The sequence below is a fragment of the Triturus cristatus genome, chromosome 4_1 (genome assembly GCF_964204655.1).
Source record: "Triturus cristatus chromosome 4_1, aTriCri1.1, whole genome shotgun sequence".
NCBI lineage: Eukaryota > Metazoa > Chordata > Amphibia > Caudata > Salamandridae > Triturus > Triturus cristatus.
Genome location: NC_140585.1, coordinates 976,374,272 through 976,397,055, shown reverse-complemented (window position 1 = coordinate 976,397,055; position 22,784 = coordinate 976,374,272).

Below are 22,784 nucleotides of genomic sequence, written 5' to 3'. Positions count from 1 at the left end.
CCTTGAACAGCAAAGCAGCCTCCGAAGAGTCTTTGCTATGGGTAAGACGCAAACTTCCCAGAGCGGAGCAGAGATTGTCTGTGGTCACCTGAGACCATGGTCTAATCTTCTGCTTACCTAGTCTAGGGCCCTGAGAGCAAGCTAGTGCTCCAGTCCCAATATTAAAATGAACGGCCCTATGGTCAGACCAAGGGAGAGTCATAGTATTCGTTATTTCCAGGTTCATGTTGTTGGTAAAGATACCATCTAAGGTGTGACCCAAACTATGAGTCGGGCTCTTAACTGCTTGGTTGAAATCTAATGCTGCTAGATTTTCAATTAGCACGGCCACTTCTGGCTGATCCGTAAGCTCTAGATGGTAATTAAAATCACCTAGAATCATAAACGGATGGTAGTCCATCCGAGATTCTAAGAATTGCATGAGCTTTACTGGAAAAGTGGCCTTGGGCCCAGGTGGACGATAGACTAATACTCCTTGACATTTGTAGGAATTGCCTACATAGATGGTAAAAGAGAAAGCTTCCGCGGGAAGATCTAGGTGTGTCTCCGTACGAATTTTTAAATGTGTTGCATATGCAATGGCTATCCCTCCCCCCTTTTACCTATTCTCTCCTGGGAAGTAACCACATACCCGCTAGGTAAGGCAGTGTTCCAGTCTGGACCAGAAGAATTGTCCGCCCAGGTTTCGGTTAAAAAGGTTATGTCAGGCGCGCTTCGCTCAATCAGGTCGTAAATTTGATAACTGTGTTTATGTAAGGAGCGTACGTTTACCAAGATGCAGCTTAACGTATGCGGTATTTTAGCTCTTGTCGTGATGTGTGCGTCCACTGGGCACTTACTCACTGCGTCTACTATATGCTGGCTGTTCGTCACCTTATTCAATCCCAACCCTATGTGATGTCCCTCCTTCTGGAAGTCACATCTAGTGCAGGGCCCAAGCTCTGAGAGTTCCCCACATGGGTCCCAGTCCCGGGACCTGCATGGTGCTCTATCCAAAGCCAGCTGCTCACCTCTGCTATAAAGGTGGATGTGAGCAAGGGCAGGGGTCCCGGCGCTGGGTGCTGACCGGGCGCAGACAGGCTTGCATTTGGCAAGCCTTCGGCGCGCTGCTGGCACGCACGCTGCGCGCGCCCGCTGCGCGGTCGTCCCAGCGCCACTTTTGAATGAATTGGCCACGCCCACCCTGCTGACGCGTCAAGCCCAGGTGCAATGCGGACCCGCCTCAACCGGGTCCGCTTGGGTCGAGCGTCTGAGATGCCAGAAAGAAAAAACCCCAGCCAAATACACCTATATCGACATTACACACCAGAACACATCTTAATCACTTATGAAGTCATCCTACTCACTTATGCAAACAATGGATCATACTTACTTTTACTTAGCTATAAACTTATAAAAACACCACTTCATCTATTCATATAGATATTAGCTCATACTTAGTGTGTTTTAAAATCACTATTACAACTATACAGTTATCCATACAGTCACTCATACAATCATTGTGTCTTATGTATACTTATTTATATACAACAACTGACACATACACAGGCTTTTATTTTTTTAGTTTGTTGGACATGTACCGTTGAGACATATATTTGCTCATCGCCACACCCATAAAGATATTCACTCACCCAAACAACTGTTATAACATGTAGTTTTAACTTCATATACCTACTGAATCAACTATTCACACATCTTTGGGCAGTTACACAACCCCAACCGAACCACACACACATTCACTCTCCCATACAAATAGTCAGTTAACTAATCATTAAATAATATAGACTTTCACGTAGCTAGTCACCAACTAGTGCAGCAGTTTACACAACAACTGACAAAGTGATACAGATATTCACACAGTTTAGTCACTATCCAATATATTTAGTGAGACACTCACTATAAATTAGTCAAGTAAACAGTCAATCACACTGCTACTACATCCTCCATCCAGATATTTATATTTATATATCCACTCTTTCTTCAATGCAAATTTCTATATATATAATACATATTTAAATATCGAACCAAACCACATTCTCTGGATGATGCCATCAGTGATGTCATCAGTGATGTCATTTGAGATGTCATCAGTGATGTCACTGACCATGTCATGAATGATGTATTATGTGACTTCATCAGCATTGCATTGCGGGCACTAACTAACTATATCAGAGGAATTTCAATGGTTTTGTTTGAGTGAAATGTCCAGCTAACTATAACACCCCTAAAACCTATTGTTTTTTCAGTGAATTTCTAAGGTTTTTTAAATGCTAATTCCTAACTATATCAGGTCTGAAACCTATGGTTTTTTCAGTGAATATAGTATATAGTTAAGATCTCGTTTCTATTCAAAAAGCATTTTTTCTTTTGCCAATATCTTTTGCGTCGTTTGAGGAATCTTCGTTAAATTTTAAAAACTAATGGCCCGCTCAGGTCAGCTCCTGTCTTGAAAGTTTCGGGGTGATTCGTCAAGCGGGGGCCGAGAAAAGAAGGGGGTCACAAAACACGTTTTCCCCATGTTCATTTTTATGGAAAAATTGGATCTGGTTACAGCTCGAACTGCTGAACGAAATTACACCAAATTTGGCAAAAAGGTAGCCCTTGGTTCAGAAAGAGACCTTTTTTTAAATGGTGTAAATCCGTTCAGTAGTTCCTGAAGTTTTCTTTTAAAAATGAAGCGCGGGCTCCTGCGCTTCATTTTAATGAGGCCCCCGGGGTATGAAAATAGCGGGGGCCCCCGCAGCCCCGGGGACCACCACCTCCCCGAGGCTTCCTGCTAATTAATGCGTGGGGGGTCCCAACCCCCCCAAGCTGCCCCGGGAACTGCCACCTCCCCGGGGCATTGTTAATCGGATGCGGGGGGCACGTGGCCCCCCGCAGCCCCGTGGACCTCCACCTCCCCAGGGCTCTTGTTTAAAAAAAAAAAAAATAGATGTGTGGGGTCAATAACCCCCCCCCCCACATGCCCCAGGGACCACCACCTCGCCGGGGCACATACTTATTTAAATTCTTGGGTCCTTTGCGGTACGCCAGAAGCTGGGTTTGCAGAGTGGTGTAAAAAGGGGTGTGGCCTCGGACCACCTCTCTGCAACGCAGCTCTGTGGCGCTTACTGGAGGTACCTGGTGGGCTAGTTGGCCCCCAGGGACCCTCAGGATTTAAGGGGACTTAATAGGGACTTTACAGTTAGAAATTAGCGTTTAAAAAACCCAAGAAATTCACTGAAAAAAACATAAGTTTTAGGGACATTTTAGTTAGAAATTAGCATTTAAAAAACCTATGAAAGTCACTGAAAAAAACACAGGTTTCAAGGACGTTGTAGTTAGAAATTAGCATTTAAAAAACCTTAGAAATTCACTGAAAAAAACACAGGTTTCAGGGACGTTATAGTTAGTTGGACATTTCACTCGTACAAAACCAGAGAAATTCGGCTGTTATAGTTAGTTCAGCTAACTATAACTCCAGCCCCCGCAATGCACTGCTGATGACATCACATATTACATCATTCATGACATGGTCAGTGTCATCGCTGATGACATCATCCATGTGATAATCTGATGCACCTCCTCATACCCTAATATAACCTTTGATACACCCACTCTAAAATACAGACTACCATTTTCAAAATCATAGACACACCAATACCAGTTAGTACATACCCACTCACTAATCCCTAGGTCTACACACTTCCACTCATTCTCCCATACAGTCACTCATACATGCAGTCAACCATCAATACGGCACTATCATATGCACTCACATATCTATACAGACACTCACACACCGCCACTCATCCATAGTTACTCACACACCTAATTAGTCATGCAAAGAATCAATCACACTTTCATTTACTCACCTATACAGTTATACACACACCACCTCACTTATTCAAACATATACTAACACATACTTATACTCTTATACAATAACTAATACAAGCACACACTCATCCATACAGCCACTCTCACAATCACTCACTCACTCTCACATATAGTCATTTATATACTCCAACACTCACATATACTGCCTTTCACATATGCAGTTACTCACACATGTACCACTGAGACATCCATTCACCCACCAACACACCCTTACACACACACACTCACCCACCCATACAGCTCTTCACAGATACACTCTTGAACCCATACACCCAGTGAATCACCCACTCACACATCTCTGCACAGAGTCACACTCACCCACCCTCCCACACAGACACTCAGGCACCCATACAGATGCTCAGGCAACCAATCAATAACCCATATAGACCCTCATTTAGCTACTCACCAACCCATGCAACCGCTTACACACCGACTGACAAACTAAACTGTGTGAATGTCTGAATCAGTCACTAACCCATGCATTCTGTAAGACACATTTAATCACTCACTTATACAGTCAGTCACGCACCTACTAAATCATCCATTCAGACACTTATACACCCACTCATTCGTCAATACACCTTGGCCTATATATATATATAAAACATATTTAAACTTTACAGAAACACACAGTCACTGGATGATATCAGCAGTCCTCATGCGTATGCTCTCTTCCATGTGAAGTGGGGTGTTGATGGATAGTTTTCAGTGCTGGCGGTTGGCACTGTTCACGCGCTACCAGTCGTTTTTGGACTTTTCAAGTCAACTGCAATCTGGAGGAAAGGAGCATGGTAGTGCTAGATTGATAAGCCCCCCTGGATTCCACCGGAAAGAGGAAGAATGGATGACAGCAGTGCGGGAGGTGGAGATCTTGACGCGAGGAGGTCAGTTGACATTCAGCGCAGGGTCTTTGCCTTCCCCTGGCCAGAAATGCCTCACGCTTTGGACCGGTGGAGATCTGGTGACTGTGCACCGTTAAAGCCGACGCTGCAATGGTGAGGTTTGCTGGGCTATAGGATTTTTACGCATTGCTCTCCCCCGACCCTGCACAGTGACTAAGGTGTATAGACTGCGAGATGTGCTTAAATCGGAGACTGTTTGATATTTCCAGTAATAAGGTGCATTTCAACTAACATTTTGATATGGAATTTAGTGTGGATCTGGCACTTGGAGCATCAGGACGAAGCATCGCTTGCACAGCCAGCGTTATGTTAGGCATTGAACTTGTCTGTTTACCTACCGACTGATGCAGGTCACAGTTAATTTGTCTATTAAAGACTGCAATATTGTTATGTTTACGATGCCTGAAGTCCGTAAATGCCTGTCCAGCAGTTCATATTGTTTCAGAGGGGGCATGATGGGGCAATTTGGGACTAGTAGTCCTGTATGTTTTCATTCAGCTAGTTACGTGTTGACATTAGAGCGTTTAAATACACACAGGTGCTACATCTCAACAGTGATTTAGCTGCCTCAATAATATCAAGCTCCAGCGTTATGCTGGGCATTGAATTTGACCGTTTGTCTACCGATCGATGCAGGTTACATTACATTTGACACTAATACTGTTATGTTAACGATGCTTCAAGTCCGTAGATGCCTGTTCAGCAGTCCATAAGTGTTTTAGATGGGGCATTATGGGACTAGTAGTCCTGCATGTCTTCACTTAGCTAATTACGAGGTGACATTCGTGTGGTTAAATACACACTGGTGTTACATTGCAACAGTAAGTTAGCCGCCTCAATACCATCAAGCTCCTACTGTTGATACGGTCGTTCTGTTACATGAACACTTACTGGTCACGCTCCATTTGTGCATTTATCAGAGAGCTCCAAGGATATTGCTTCAAGTGGTCTCCACGCCAATTAAGTGATAATGTGGGCGTAATTTAATTTCTCTGAAGCATTACATCTACGCAGCATACATCTAAGATTTAAAAGCGTCACATGAACGTTGCTGGCCATATTATATTTTAATAGAGGTTGAATGTATATAATAAGGATACATATCTTTTGTGACAGTTATGTGTACACATAGCATATACAACTTTGTGGTCCTATGTCGCATTATGCGGATAAAGGGTGTATGTAGATGCACCATGCACCATGCATCTTGAAGACCATGTTAATTACAAATGTGACCATTGACATCATCAAGGCATTTTAAGTTAAAAGTTTATTCGTATGTATCACTTTAAATATAAGCTATATGAATTTCTTCCATGTCTATGTTTGTGACATGTATAAATGTTCTTAAAACAATGGCGCTTATCATATTGAGAAAGGCTGCTGCGACAGCCGAAACGCGTCTCTCTTCCGTGTGAAGTGGGGTATTGAGATATATATATATATATATATATATTCACTGAAAAAACCATAGGTTTCACACATGTTATAGTTAGCGGAAATTTTACTGATAAAAAACCAATGAAATTGCCCCGTTATAGTTAGTGCTGGCAACTATAACTCACGCGACCGCAATCCTCTGCTGATGCTAATACTGTATTTAGACACTTATTTGCCCATGTCTTCTTCCATACATTTTTAGCTATACATATATTACAAATATTTTTTTTTATAAAGACACATATGTCATCAGCAGAAGATTGCGGTCGCGTGAGTTATAGTTGCCAGCACTAACTATAACGGGGCAATTTCATTGGTTTTTTATCAGTAAAATTTCCGCTAACTATAACATGTGTGAAACCTATGGTTTTTTCAGTGAATTTGCAAGGTTTTTTAAATGCTAATTCCTAACTATAACGTGTGTGAAACCTATGGTTTTTTCAGTGAATTTGTACGGTTTTTTAAATGCTAAGTTACTTTACGCCATTCGAGGCGTGCGCGCCCACTTAACGCAGTGCGTTCCGTGCACGGTTTTTATCAACTTTAATAAGCCCTGTACATTTGGTGGCCTTCGGCCACCAAAAGCACAGGGGGTGGGGTCAATGTGGATAGTGTTTTTTTTATTTCGATTTTATAATTTCATGTTGCCAAAATATAGTTTTTTTACTGATGTAATAAGCCCTGTACATTTGGTGGCCTACGGCCACCAAAAGCACAGGGGGTGGGGTAAGTGTGGATAGTGTTTTTTTTATTTCTATTTTTTACCGTACGCTTACGGTTGCCAAAATATAGTTTTTTTACTGATGTAATAAGCCCTGTACATTTGGTGGTCTACGGCCACCAAAAGCACAGGGGGTGGGGTAAGTGTGGATAGTGTTTTTTTTATTTCTATTTTTTACCGTACGCTTACGGTAAGCGTACGGTAAGCGTACTCGGCGAAATTGCCGAAAAAAAAATAAAACCGTTTTTGCTCTTGGGGGATGTTTGGGGACTCCCTCAACATGACTATGTGGGAGGGAGTTGTCAAAACAGCCCCGTAACATGTTTTTGGGCATCATGCTTGATAAATAACACTCAGTGCGAGAGACAAAATGGCGGACGCCGCTTCCTGGTTTCGGCCGATTCGAATGTTTACTAAGATCTAAGAGCCAATCAGAATCGCGCTCGCGCACGCCACCGTACGCGTACGGTAAGCGTACGGTAAGCGTACCGTAAGCGGGCTCAGATATATATATTGATTTAAAGGCTATTTTCTCAGAATCTACTGAACAGATTTACACCAAACCTACAAAAGGCACTTCCTTGACATAGGGACTACCTCTCTGCCAAATTTCTAGTAATTCTGTTCAGCCGTTCGGGCTGTAGCTCGTTCTAAAGGTCCTATGGAAAAATGCATGGGAAAAACGCGTTTTGGGACCCCCCTTTTATCTCAGCCCCCACTTGACGAATCCCCCCGAGACTTTCAGGGTAGGAGCGGAGCGTAGCGCCCCACCTATTTTGAGAAATTCGCGAGGATTCATCGACCGGCGCCAAAGTTATTCAAAATAGAATGTTGCGGATTTCCTATGGAAAAGGGGTCCTAACTATAACTACCTACTGGCGACCGCCAGTAGGTAATATATATATATATTCACTGAAAAAAACAATAGTTTTCACACATGTTATAGTTAGCACTCGTAAAAAATCAAATGAAATTCCCCCGTTATAGTTAGTTCAGCTAACTATAACTCGCGCGCCCGCAATCCACTGCTGATGAGATCACATATTACATCACTCATGACATGGTCAGTGACATCACTCATGACATCACTGATGACATCTCAAATGACATCACTGATGACATCACCGATGACATCATCCATTGAGTATGTGTTTCTGAACAATTTTAATATGTTTAATATATATAGGGAAAGGCCTGTTGAAGAATGAGTGGGTCTACAAGTGTGTAAATGGATGATTTTCTGTGGTGCGTAACTAACTCTATAAGTGAGTCATTAAATGTATCTTACTGCAGACTAGTGACTAAACTGTATAAATGTCTGTATGTTTCTGTATGTTGGTGTATAAGTGGCTGCATGGTTTTGTGAATACCTATATGAGTGTCTATATGAGTTATTGATTGCTTCTCTCAGTATCTGTATGGGTTTCTGAGTGTTTGTGTGGGTAGGGTGTGTGTGACTCTATGCATAGATGTGTGAGTGGGTGATTCTATGGGTGCATGGTTTTATGAGTGCATCTGTGATGGACTGTATGGTTAAGTGAGTGTATGTATGGGTGTGTTAGGGATTGAATGTATATCTCAGTGGTACATTTGTGACTAATTAAATATGTGAAAGGCAGTATATATGCGTGTAAGAGTATATAAGTGGGTTGATGTGAGAGTGTGTGATTGTGAGAGTGACTGTATGGATGAGTGTGTGCTTGTATCAATGATTCTATAAGACCGTAAGAATGTGGTACTATTTTTATGATTAAGTGAACTTGAGTGTGTATAACCGCATAGGTGAGTAAATGGGAGTGTAATTATTTGCATGACTGGCTAGGTGTGAGAGTACCTCTATGGATGATTGGTGGTGTGTGAGTGTCTATATAGGTGTATAAATGCATATGATAGTCTTGTATGGAGTGACTGTAAGTATGAGTGACTGTACAGGTGAATGAGTGGAGGTGTATGTAGACCTAACAGTTAATAAGTGGGTATGTAGTTATTGGTATTGGAGTATGTATGGTTTTGAGAATGGAACTCTGAAATTTTGTGTCTGTGTATTAAAGGTTATATTAGGGTGTGAGAAGATGTGTTCATTTATCACATGGATGACGTCATCAGTGATGTTATCAGTGATGTCATTTGAGATGTCATCAGTGATGTCATGAGTGATGTCACTGACCATGTCATGAGTGATGTAATATGTGACGTCATCAGCAGTGGATTGCGGGCGCGCGAGTTATAGTTAGCTGAACTAACTATAATGGGGGAATTTCAATGTTTTTTTACGAGTGAAATGTCCAGCTAACTATAGCATATAGGACCAGAATCGGGGAACACAAATCCAACATCCGAACGAAGAAATTGTCTGCCCCATTGGTCCAACATTGGCTTGAAAAAAACCACACTGAACAGGATCTCAAGTGGTCTATTCTGGAGAGAATTGTCACCCACCCCGGTAGAGACCCCACACAGACCCGTAAAATAAGAGAGGTATTCTGGATATACCTCCTTAACGCAGTGAACAAGGGCCTTAACGAACATCGCCCCTGGGAAAATGCGATTACATGATCCCACTCGCCTATGCCCTTATGCGTCCTCTCCCTCTTACACCATGGGATTCTCCCAATTGGTCTTTATCCCGTTGTCTTTTGAGTCCCCCCCGGTGTCACCGTACCTCTCCCCTGTGCGAATTAGGCTTATTGGCCTTTCTTCTCCCCATGACCCTATTCGATCCCGCCCTTGTTTAATGGACCCTGCGCCTCCTGCCTAGTTTTCTTTCATTTTACATTGGTTATATTCAAACTCCCGCCCTTTTCACATCTGTTACTCTCCTCCTCCATCCCCCATAATTGGGAAAGGCTGAATACTTCTGCTAGAACCGTATATACTCTACCCCTGCAATATGGCCGCCGTGCTGGTCCCTTATTATCTTCCACTTTACCCTTTGTTTATTTTCACCACATATCGTCGCGCTCACTTCCCTGGGCCGCTGATTGGCCACCGTACGTCCTGCACCCCTTATGAGGAGACGAGCCCCTCCTCCCTGTTATTCCGCTGCACGGAGACGCTACATCCGCCTTTCACCAGAGAGATCCATGCTCCGTGCCGTAGTGCTGCATTTGCTGGCGAACATAGGTAAGCGGCTGGCGATTTACCCGGTCTTTCTCCCCCCTCCCTCCCTCCTTTCCCCCCCCTCCCCCCTCCCGGCCCCCCCCTTTTCCTTCCCTCTCTCCTTCCTCCCTTTCCTGTGACCAGCGATGCGATGACTATACGCTTGAAACTTATTCCTCTTGCCCCCGCAGGTTCCACGCGTACTTTATCTCCCTTGCCATCCCTATATCGCGTTCTACCCCTGGGAAGACCGTTGGATCTCGTGTGCGTTTTTTCGTCTTACGAGGGATACCCTCCTCGGTCCCTATCCATTGGTGACGAATAACCCCCCGCACCCGTCGCTACCAGGACTGATTGTCTAACTACTCACGGGTAGGTACCTGATAGCGCACCTCGCCCCTTTTCCGTTTGCTATTACCTTCCTTTTATGTGTGTCAGGCTTAGACCGCAAACATTATCTCTGGTATATTTACAGATCCATTACCTCCCCTGGCTTTCAACCCTTTCAAGAAACCAGTTCGCCAGATTTGAACCTCTTCTTTTACCCATCTTGTGGATAATCCTTCAACCGTTAGGTAATTGCTGCCCCCCGCCCTCCAGAGCATTCAGTAATCTCTATATTCTGATTATGCCTCTCTCCTCCTTCATTCATTGGTTATAAGGTGGCACCAGTAACGATCTATTTCTGTGGTCCTGATGCATGTTTTTGACCAGTTCTTGTATTTGGGCACATTTAGTTTCCTGCACCCTTTACTTTTTGTCCTACACTTAAGAAAAAGTTTTTCTTGTTTGCCCTATTTTTCGTCTATTAGGTGCACGTTGACCCTTATGTTTCCACTCAACTCTTTCACCTACTGTCCTTATATATAAAATAAACACACACCGATGTGTTTTTCTTCTCTTTGCACTTTATTCTAATTTTTAATATAACCCTTTATCCTTCTTATTTAACCCCACTGACCGACGGCAAACCCATGTTTGACAAATGATTTATCCCGTATGGACTTTATTGATTCTTTTGGCATACCGAATTGACAGATTGTAAATTAGATTCCTTCTTTGTTTGATTGATTTATTTAAATCCTGGCCCTTAATTGTACCTGGGCTACTGAACTTGTACATTCGTACATTTGTATATTTATCTTCTGTTTTATGTGATATATTTAATTTTGCCCATATTTATAGGTGTGCCAGTCCCACCCTACGTGTCCTCCTTTGCCCTGATGAAGGTGCAGCCCCGGCTGGGGCTTGTACACCGAAACGCGCGTTGGCGCTCTTAAGCCCATCCTGGCTACTTAAATTGTGTTCATCTGTGTCTTTTAAATTGCTTTTCATTGAACCTGCATTGAATCCACACTGTGGGATTACGTATATGTTTCAATTTTTGTGTATTTATGTTATGTGGTGAATGACGATATTTTTGAATGAGTGTTAGTATGATTGTGCTGTTGTGAAGGAGCTTTGTTTGGGACTGTTAGTAATTTTATGTATAGGAATTTTGTAATGTAAATATATCTACTCTTGGTTCTTGATGTTAACCAACACACGTAAAAGATCACGTTATCTGCGTGAACAAAAAGGATAAAAATAAAAAACTATCAAAAACTCTATAAACCTTTTTGCATCATTACATGTTTGTCTTGCTCTGCCCAGTGGCAGTGGGTATTAATTATTCGGACCCGTATTAGGGCCTTGTTCCCCTATCAATTTGCGGCAGGCATTCTCTCTTTCTTTTGGTATAGCATATGTGAAACCTATGGTTTTTTCAGTGAATTTGCAAGGTTTTTTAAATGCTAATTCCTAACTATAACGTGTGTGAAACCTATGGTTTTTTCAGTGAATTTCAAATGTTTTTTAAATGCTAATTCCGAACTATAATTTGTGTGAAACCTATGGTTTTTAAGTGAATTTGCAAGGTTTTTTAAATGCTAATTTATGAATGCATTATTATATTTTTTAAATATTTATTTTACAATAAACTACCTATATATATAGTTATAGATTAACTTTATCCTGTAATATGGAATGGCTCAGTTTTTTTGCTTTTCTTAATTTGGATAGAGTTGAACAGCATAGTTAAAATCTTCTATAAACTTATAAACACTTTTTTAAAGGGTTTTTGTCCGTGCGCGCACGGTGCGTGCACGGTGCACGCATGCGTACATGCTCCGTGTGCGCATGCGTACGTGCTCCACGTGCGCATGCGTATGTCGTGCGTGCTCCGTACGCTCGTGCGCGCGTGCTCCGTACGAGCATGCGTGCGTGCTCCGTACGTGCGTGCTCCGTATGCGCATGCCCGCGCGCTCCGTACGCGCATGCGTGCGTGCTCCGTGCGTGTACGCGCATGCGCACGTGCTCTGTACGCGCATGCGTGCGTGCTCCGTACACGCATGCCTGCGTGCTCCGTGCGTGTACGCGCATGCGTGCGTGCTCTGTACGCGCACGGTGCACGCACGGCAAGTCATGTGATTTAGAAACAACACTTTTCATTGGTTTATAGTAGTTTCAGGTCATGTGATTAAGAAACAACACTTTTCATTGGTTTATAGTACTTTAAGTTCCAGAAACTTCCAACACCACACCCACTCCCCTCATTATTACTTCTGATTCCCTGGGAGAAGGAGCTGAGCAGCTTTTCCAGTACTCCAGTACTTGAGAATGGCAGAGCAGCAGTCATCTTCTGGGAACACCAGCATTCCCCTAATAGAGAGCAAGATACACCAGCACACGTGCGGCACCCTATAATTTTTTTTCTGTTCCTCTGTCCCTCTATTAACACAACGGCTCTTTTTAGAGCCACCTAACATCTAAACACTTAAATTTGATTTTTAATTCTATTTTTTTAATGATTTTTTTTCCGCTGTGCGCGCACCGCGATTAAAAAAAGAACAAAAAAAAAAAAACATTTTTTACACCCTTCATGGTCCTTCGGGACCCCCTGACAAAAGCTAGGGGGTCAGGTACTCTGTACCCTGCCCCCTTTTCACGTTCTCCACCTTTCTTTTTCACTGTCACACACAAAATGGCGGACAACACTTCCTGATTTCGACCGATTCGAATGTTGACTGACATGTGACCACCAATTACAATTACGCGCGTGCACGGCGCGGTGCGCGGCTATAGATATTTATGTGCTTTTAACTGCAATTTTCTCAGGAACTCCTGAACAGATTGACACCATATATGCAAAAGGCATATCCCTGACCTAAGGTCTACCTCTTTGCCAAATTTCAAGTAATTCTGTTCAGCCGTTCGGGCTGTACCTTCGACTAAAGGTCCTATGGGAAAATGCATGGGGAAAACGCGTTTTGGGACCCTCCTTTTTTCTCAGCCCCCGCTTGACGAATCACCCCGAGACTTCCAGGGTAGGAGCTGAGCGGAGCGCCCCATTAGTTTTGAAAAATTTCGTGAGGATCCATCAACCGGCGCCAAAGTTATTCAAAATAGAATTTTCAGATTTCCTATGGAAACACAGTGCTAACTAGAACTATCTACTGGCTACCGCCAGTAGATAATATATATTTTCAAAAGTTGCCCAGAGATTGAAGCCGCACACCGCTGAAAAGGTAGGTAACAATCCTTTATTTCTCAAGCACATTGTTTCCCCTCTAGTAATTCGATCCTTTGGCCTGACGCGTTTCAATGCTTTTGTGCATCTCTTCAGAGGCCGACATGGGGAAAGAGTTCTTCGCCGCTACACTCCCTCTGCGATGCTTGATTTGATTTCAATTAGCCTCCGGTGTGCTTGCGATGTCACGTTTGCTTTCAACACTGCATGCTGGGGAATGTAGTCTCTTTAGGCATTTTTAACCCTCCAGTGGGTGGTAAACATGACATCGCGAGCACACCGGAGGCTAATTGAAATCAAATCAAGCATCGCAGAGGGAGTGTAGCGGCGAAGAACTCTTTCCCCATGTCGGCCTCTGAAGAGATGCACAAAAGCATTGAAACGCGTCAGGCCAAAGGATCGAATTACTAGAGGGGAAACAATGTGCTTGGGAAATAAAGGATTGTTACCTACCTTTTCAGCTGTGTGCGGCTTCAATCTCTGGGCAACTTTTGAATATATATATATTCATTGTATTAGTCAATCTGGATCGAAAAGCTTGTCCTAGGTCTCACCAAAACTGCTAATACTCCAGTGTTCACTTATTGTTTCCAAAAAAACCGCATGATTAAAATTCCAAGGTAGGCTATCCCAGAGCTATACAAATGATCTTCAAGTAACTCCTCAACCCTCCCTTTGTTCCAGTGAGGTAAAAAGATACTGCATTTGGTTTTCAGCAGGCATGGAGGATAAATAAAAATGAATACATGTTAGACCAGGTGAGCGACCTGTAAGTGATGCAGCAATGAACAGAAAGAATAAATTGCTAAAGATAAGAGGTGGAGATGACACAGATGTCATGCATAAGTGGGGTTGGCTGATATATTGACAGGTAGAAGCTGAAAGGCTAGATCACCCACACACTAAGCACCTAAATGCAGCAAGTAATATCAAAACCCATCTTTAAGATCTGCAAAGAGTTGAACTTAATAAAAGATATAAAGAAGATATGGATACAAATGGACAACAGTTTATGGTCAGGAAAAAAACAATCACTGAACAAACAATTGTAAATTAAAGCAACAAAACAAAAGGGACTTATTATAGTAGGTTCTGTGCAATTTTGACTGATCAGAAAAGTAAATCCAGCAAGGTAGAATACGTAGGCTGAGGTTAGGTAGTGCTTGACTTGCAGAATACAGTTACTGAAATTCCAGAAATTTCAAGTTTAAAAAAAGTATTAAGTCACATGACCCTAATATCCGAGGAGATGCCAAATTGCAAAGGGTAATGTTACTCAACTGATTTAGCCTAAAATGTAATAACCAAATTTCACCTTTCCTGAAGTAAATCTATTTTAATTCAACACATGGCCCTTATAAGACCCTTTCCATCAAACCTTGGCCCCAATCTACCTAACTAAAAACGAATGGCCCTTCCAACCTCCAATGCAAGATCATCCTCAATCTATTGGACAACTATTCGGAATGTATTTATTAGTGAGTGCCAGAGCCCAATTTCACAACGGATGAAACACACAAGACTATGGGACCTATTCACAAGCTGCTTTTATAGTATGTAGTACTACAATAGTACTACAAACTTTCTAGAAAATGCTATTCACAGATTTACATGTGGAGTTTATGCCTTCACCTCGCCTATCTTCTCTCTTCAAAGAGCTCCGCTCTGACTGCAGAGTCTCCACACGTATGCGTTTTAGTAGTAAATTTGGAAGGGACAGGCAGTGGCGGCTGAACACTGTAGAATACTTACTACTAAAGCGCAGGCGCTCAGGGAGAAGTAATGGGGGTTAAAAGAGGCCAGGGGAGGGTTCAGGGGGAGACGTATCCACCCATAAAAGAGTATGTCCATTGCGATACACAAACTGCCCTTCTAAAGTTACTACAGGCAAAAAGGGACCCACAACAGTAATTAATAAATTGCTCCAGCTCAGAGCCAAATAAATAAGTAAAGTGATGTATACAATTAATTAAAAGTAATTGAATTATATTTTATTAAAATGTATTGCTACATTAATTTATTAATGCAAACAAGTTTATTAAAACAGTTTATAACAAAATTATAAATATGTATTATTCATGCATATATGTTTTAACATTAAATTAAATGCATTTCTATGTCTACTATTTTAAATTATTATTAATTTGATGTTTGCATTTAAGACCCTGCCTCTGCTATTTTCTATGAGAAGGTGTTGTAGTAGCAGTGGTTGGCCATCTGTGGTGCTGGACTTACTGCAGGTTTTATTTTTTTAGTAGTGACTACTCACAGGTGTAACATCTTTGTGACTGGCCCCGTAGATATTTAAAAATGCTTATTATTTATCGTTGCCCTAATTTAGTACAGATTATATGAACATCTGTTACTACAAAAATATACATAATGGTTGTAATTTAACAGGCAATTAAGCAATATATTAAAAAAGAATTGCAACCTATTTAATGATGTGTAGATGGTGTTCATTAAGTCAAAGTAGTGAATGGGTCTGGGCTGATGATCTCAGAGGCCTATGATCTGTGAGGTCGTCAGTCCAGCAAAGCCATAGCTTCCTCTATGTTAAGTATATTTCCAGCATATTGTAGTCAGTACTATCCGGTGGGTTAGTTTCCGTTGCTCGTGATCCATGTGCTTCATGATCAGGTTAGTTCAGTTCAGATCATCAGCAGATCTGAGCATAACACCAGGAAGTACACTGTCTTTTCCTGACAACCATCTGCAGACTGAGTTGCAGCCTGTGGAGCCATGGTGATATGCACTGCAGCCGCCACTGCCTCTCTCTACATGTAAGTCTTCAGTGGGGATTTCTTGAGTTTGTGTGATAGGAATATTTGTGGCTTTGTCTTATGGGCCAGGGTGTATCAATAGTTTCCTTTGCTGCCCTGCATCTAATAACCTTGCTCCTTCCAGTTTCAAGTGTCCTTGGTATTTGTGAAGACATGAGATTGATCATCTGCCAATATTTTACATTTTTCTGGCAACATTAGCATATAACATACCCCAATATCACAAAATATGTGTGAGACTTTTAGAAAGGAGGCACGTTGCTACAGTACTGATGCGGTGTAGAATTTTGAGAAGTCTTGGTGTGTTCCAGTCTGACACAGCCATTTTGGCAAAAAGGCGACCATTTTCAGGTAAAACACCAATGTGTATGTTGTTGCTTCGAAAGCGATCCTCTAAGTCTACAGCTCTGTATTCCATGAACTGTGCTGTCTCAGTAAGTTCCAGTAATTGTTTTTGAGTGTTGATGTTTTTCGGCACAACTTGCACAGTCATTTTTTATTCTGTTTAACTCTGTCAGTCTGTTTCCTATGATCACCTCAAAAGAAGCTTGCATCTACTACTACTGAGTCTATTTTACATTCTAGTACCTCTCTCGGCAAGGCCATGACATTCAGAACCTTGCCCAACTTGTCTTGCGGGGCATTCAGAGTTGCATTTCCTTCGAGTGTCTCATGCATGTCGAGAGCAAGGCAGGTGTTTGTGTTCCCAACTGCAGGTCTTGTTTAGTGCTTTGACATATGGTATTTTTAGGTACCCAGTGTGCATCTATTTTGAGCAAGGCCCTAAGTAATAGCGATGCTTCCCAATGACTTTGCATCAATCTGTCAACCCCCTAGGCAATAGCGCACAGTGTCATCAGTTCTTTCAATTACCCCCAGCCTAGTCAATGCAGTTCGCAGCTACATATGTCTTCTCAATCTCAAGACTCATAGCCATCTCTCAGCCACTCGATGATTTGGGGACAACATAGACCTCACAGAGTTGCACCCATGTAGAAGCCAACACAGGTAGCAAATCTAGGGTCAAAGTACAGGCCATTCGATATCCCTTTAGGGGAATCACAGTCTCGCACCTCCAAGTGCCTTCCACTGACCTTGCCACTGTGTTAATTGATTGTCTTCATCCCTACAGGCCTGCATTAAGTCCATCAAGCCAGCAATGTGTCACCCATCACAGGAGCCTTGCCTCTTTCTTTATTTTAGCAGGAGAAAAACATTTCCAGTGGATTCCAGCTAATTGCCCCTCAAGTGGGAGGACTTTTCATCCTAGTCCAACAATCTGTTCCCACTCACTGGTGCGATATACAGTGGCAGATGCCCCTTCCTTTTCAATAGCCCCCAGACGGCCTCCCATTTTAGGGCAGACATAGTCACGCTGCTGATCCTTCCGTAGTGGTGCCATTTGCAGAGTACTGAACCTTTGCTCCTGGTGATAAGCAATTGTATGTCAGGACTAGAGCTTTTCTTCCTTTATATTTATTACAGCAGCAGTCTTAATAACTACATATACTCATTCTACATTTCCCAAGAACCTCAGGGGAAAGTTGTAGTTCCAGTTAACCAATCACATAACGTGTCCTTCAAAGTCCAAGACAATGTCCTGAATGCCTACATTCTTCTATCCTTGATCATGCAGATAAATTAAGTTTTGACTTCCATCTCATAATGGTATTTACTGTGCCTTTTTATGTATACATATTGCAATGTAAGCAATTGATTACTGTTTGCTTATTACTGCTAACCCATTTTCCTTTCCGGACGTCCACAGGTGTCAACTTTGGCAACCCAGTGCAACTGATCATTGTACACTTGAGGTGAAGTGGGGCCCTCCCACCAGACGGTGGCATTAATTAACGAGAGCTTCTCACTCATCCCACCAGTCCCGGCCTCCTGAGACAGTGCGCAGGCAACCAGCAGCGATTTTAAAATATTCCCTGGTGCTTCATCTCTCGGTTACTTCATTTGGGCAAAATTTCCAATACGCCCCTGATAAAAAGTTAGCGCCTCTGAAGACCAAACGGCCTGTAGCCTTACACCTCCAGCTGGATGTCTGTTTGATACAGCCCAGGGAGTGGGAGCCCCATATCAATTATTGTGAGGAAATGTAAGTACACTGGTTGTTTTTGCCCCAACACTAGTTGTGAATTGCTGTTCTGAACAACATGGAGAGAAGTATAGACAGTGCTTAATTTGTAAAATATGAAGTGCAGGTGCTCAAATGTTTTTGGGAGGCCACACCTACTTTTCTTCGGCTCCACCCATTTCCTCCACTGGCTCCACCCATTCGATTAGCTCCTCCCACATCCTCAACTGGCACTGCTAAAAGTCAGATGTAATACTCAATCGATCTGAATTTCAGCAAGGGAGCCTTCCTCATAGTAAGGTTTTGAGAGGAGGTTCCCCTGCCCTGTGAACATTTTGAAAAAGATTAAACCAAAAGTGCATTTAATGCAAGATTAAGTAAAGCATGTGAAATGTAAGCAGAAACAACATGGTTACCTTAACGATCTCTCACTCACTATTCAGTAATCAGCAAGCGGTTTTACCTGAAAACTTAAGAAGATGACTACAGGGCCCTGAAGGGAACCGTTTCACTGTCCATTGCTTATATCCTTGCAAAACATGAGCAGTATGGTTTAAAAAGACCACATCCATAAACACAGAGCCATTGTACACATTGTGTTTTCCAATACACCCATCAACCAGGTATTGCAGTACCTCTAGGAATGGTACACTTTCCCACCTGGGGACAACAATGCTGTTCACAGAAAGACGAAAGTAGCACTTCAATGCAAGTCTGTAAAGTGAGGCTGAAGTTTTTGGATGTGAATAAAACCAATCTGGCCATTTTGCAATCCTCTGTCTTGCTTTTTTTAGCTATGTATTTATTTTTCATATTTAAAACCTTTTATTTCTCTCCCTCCCGCGGCTGCACTTTGGAATAGAAAAATGTTAGAAAAAGGACATTTCCCGCAAGAATGTTTTTCTTTTTTGGATCCATTTCACAGGGAAGCAACTAAATGAAAGAAGAAAAAAAAAGGTTGTGAACCGTGTTTTCAAGTCACGGTTTTCAGTAAGTGAGGAGCAAGACAGAAAGAGAGGGAATATTAGGAAGAGGGGGGGGCAGCTGCCAGCAAAGAAGAGGACATTGTCTGTGTCTTCTCTGGGCAGTAACGAAGAGACAGAGTCCTTTTCCTTCTCTGCCCTCCCCGAACGTCCACGAAAGCAAGCTGAGCCTAATCTGAAGGCCTTTACTATTTCTGCCGTCCTGGGACACAGTTTTGAAAAGAAAAAGTAGGGGAACGGAATCCTTTTAATAAAAGAAGTAGGTGCACGGTGTGCCCTTCCGATGCCGCCCACTTCGACCACTGTGTGGAAGCCATCAGCAAGCATAAAAAGTTCTGCAAAGCAAATAAGGCACCCGGCTGGAAGCACTCTTCTCCCCACACCAAAGCCCAAAAAAGGGCTGCATGAAGTTCCATCATCTATAAATATAGGTGAGCTGAGTATGAACTCTTCCTCATGAGAACACTTCCCTCCATCCATCAACTTTCATTTGTTTTTTTGTCATCCTTTATCCCTCCATTTGTCCAGGCGTCCAGCACCCAGTTGGCCTGCATGTTCACTGGAGCCAGAAAAACCTAACAATGGACTGAGTGATCCCAGTCTGTGCTACTATGGCTGTCGGCTCGCACACCTTTTGATTCCACGGATCAGACAGCAGCCTGCCCACTTTAACAAAGTGCTATCCTATGGGATACGGAGCTGCTCATCCGAAGTTACTAGATTTTAGCTGCAGGATTGCAGATCTCCATTTTACAGCACAGAGGTCACAGTCTAGGAGTGATCAGACACATGCTGAGAACATTTGGCTATGGTGTTGAATCCTTTTACCGGTTTAGGTTTTACCATTTTTTAAGTCATTGCATCATGTTTCAGGAGTGTTCACAATCATTTAGTATACAGGCCAAGTGAGAGACCACCAGAAAGTGAAACCAAACCAAACTGCATTTTGTGGGGAACGGCCTGAGAAGTGAAGAGTCAAGACAGAGTGCAGTCTTAAGCAACCAATGTCAACACTATTTTGGGAAGTACTTAATAAACATGGGAAAAAAATGTAAGTCACAAAAGTAGATCAGGCGTTTGGATAACATCAGATATTTTTCAGTGTAAAATGCTTTATGGTAAAAATTGAGACTGTTAACTAAATTGTAACATAGCAACTCTACTATCATCTTGAATATAAGCCATACAATATGTCTAATAAAACAATAAGGAAAAGCATTATTGTCAAACAATTACCCCAGCTTATATCTGAAATTTGGTAAAAATTGAAAAGAATATCAACATATAGCAACACCATAAGAACCTTCAGGTGAGGCCTGCATTTTGACCAGGTGTAGGCTGCTACTGAGAGATAACCTCAAGCTATTCCGATCCTACTGGATAAGGCAAAAGCTTCTTTATGGCTCGTAGCACCATGGGACATGAACAAGGACAGGAGTTTTTCCTTCACAAAACAGCATAAAGCAGGTAGTCGCTTCCATCCTTCCATTCCTTCTATTCCTCCCAGGTTGTTCCATCCCATCCCTCCCATATTCTAATGGCACACACCATCACTGTTCGCTCTGGTGTACCACTTTGAGAAATAAGCTTTTATTGGCAACACCCTAAGTCTAGGCTTTAATTACCAACAGCGTCAACTCTTTTGAGGAACTAAATATTTTAGAAATCAAGATCTCTTCCAAGTGAGATAAAAGGCTTATGTTGTGCAGTGCTGTGAATTTGAACCTAATTCATCCTGCGTGGCCGCGGCTGCTGCGCGCCATGTTTGGACAACAAAGCAGCTGTGCGTACACGCCAGGCAGGGCCTTGGCTTTCTCTCTACTCGAGTCGTCTCTCTACATACAGTAGCGGCAGGCAGGTCCGTACTGCGGCAGGCCCCCACCTTTCCCCCAATTGAAAAATCACATTGTGCGGATTGGCATTGGTTTAGGTTAGGAACTTGAACCCGGGGACGGTCAAAGACAAAAGTGTGTGTGTCCGATCTACTGCCTACTAAGGCTCACCATAATCACCAGCAGCAGTACACACGAGCTGCTGGCTGGACTTCCGGTAGGACTTCTAGCACTGCCCAGTGACCGCATTATTTCTCTCTGGGCTCCACTAGCTAGACAAGGTGGAAAACTAACAGAAGCTACTGCAGCAGAAAGCCCGGCCCTTGGAAGCTGCGGCTTGTAAGCCAGGCCTGCCCATTTGTTCACCTTCTAGCTCCATTACAAGCTGTCCCAGACGCTTCAGTGACCTTCACTTAACAGATTAGCACTTGTGACGCCCCCCAATGCCACACCCACGTGGTAGAACGCACTACTGGGACCTATGCCAATGCTTGTTTTATTTGGGGTAGGAGGGGGTATCTCGAGGGTTGTGCTGTGGGAGTAAAGTTGTTCTTTTTACATATGACATATAGCTACCTAAATGCTCCTCTCCCCTGCGTATATGTTGGGTGCAGGGTCAGATGATTAGGGAGGGCCATATAGAACAAAAAACTGTAGAGTGGGAAAAATATGAATAACGGTGATGTTTTTCACTTTAGGGTTACTGGCATCCAGTGGTCGAAGTGGGCGGGATCTGCAGGGCACGGCGTGCCCCTACTTTCTTTCATTTAATACAGTCCATTCCCCTACTTAATTATTTTAGATGTGCGTCCCAGGACAGCCGAAATAGCCCGGCCGTTCGTGGCTGTTCAAGGACGGGCGGGCACAGAAGGAAAAGGGCTGTCGTTTCCTTCTTGCCCAGAGAAGTCGAGGACAGTGTCCACTTCTCCTGCTCCACCGCTAGCAGCCGCCCCCCTCTCTTTCTCTTATTCTCTACCTTTTTGTCGTACTCCAGGTCACTTGTTGAAAACCGTGACTTTTCTTTCCTCTGCTTTCCTTTATTCGTTCCTCTGCGAAATGGATCCAAAAAAAGAGGAAACACTTTTGCTGCATATGTCTTTTTCTGACATTTTTCTATGCAGCCTCGGGAGGAGAGAAAAAAAGGTTTAACATTTGAACAATAAATACATAACTAAATAAAGCAAGAGAGAGTGGTCGCAAATTGTATTTAAGCATTAGACGACGTGCATTGTATGAGCATGTACCCCTTTTTCGGTTTGCTTCCTGTCCTCAAAACACCAACAGTTGCTCAGAAGACATTTGAACTGCATTTACTTCACGAAGCACGAGCGCGTTGTAACACACAATCAGAGTGACCTCTATGAGAGAGATTCCAATCTCCCTGTATGTGCCCGGCTGTGTCTGGCTAAATGTCGTTCCGCACTTTCCATGTGATGCGGTCCCTTTAGAGTGCTAGGTGGCCGGTAGCTCCTGCACATTAAATGCCCCCACTTC